We start from the raw sequence: 326 nt of genomic DNA on the forward strand, positions 1-326 counted from the left end.
CTTAGGATTGTCTTGGCAATGCAGGCTCTTTTTTTGGTTCTATATGAACTTCAAAGCATTTTTTTCCAATTCTGTGAAGAAACTCATTGGTAGCTTGATGGGGATGGCATTAAATCTCTAAATTACCTTGGGCAGTATGGCCATTTCCACAATATTGATTCTTCCTATGCATGAGCATGGTATGTTCTTCCATCTGTTTCTGTCCTTTTTTTTTTTTTTGAGACGGAGAACAATATTCTGTCACTGTATGACTCTTGCTCTGGAAGCTTCGTCTCAGAGGTGTACCCAACCATGTGAGGTGTGAGGTGTCAGTCTGCACCTAGTGG

The sequence above is a fragment of the Colobus angolensis genome, unplaced genomic scaffold (genome assembly GCF_000951035.1).
Source record: "Colobus angolensis palliatus isolate OR3802 unplaced genomic scaffold, Cang.pa_1.0 Scaffold763, whole genome shotgun sequence".
NCBI lineage: Eukaryota > Metazoa > Chordata > Mammalia > Primates > Cercopithecidae > Colobus > Colobus angolensis.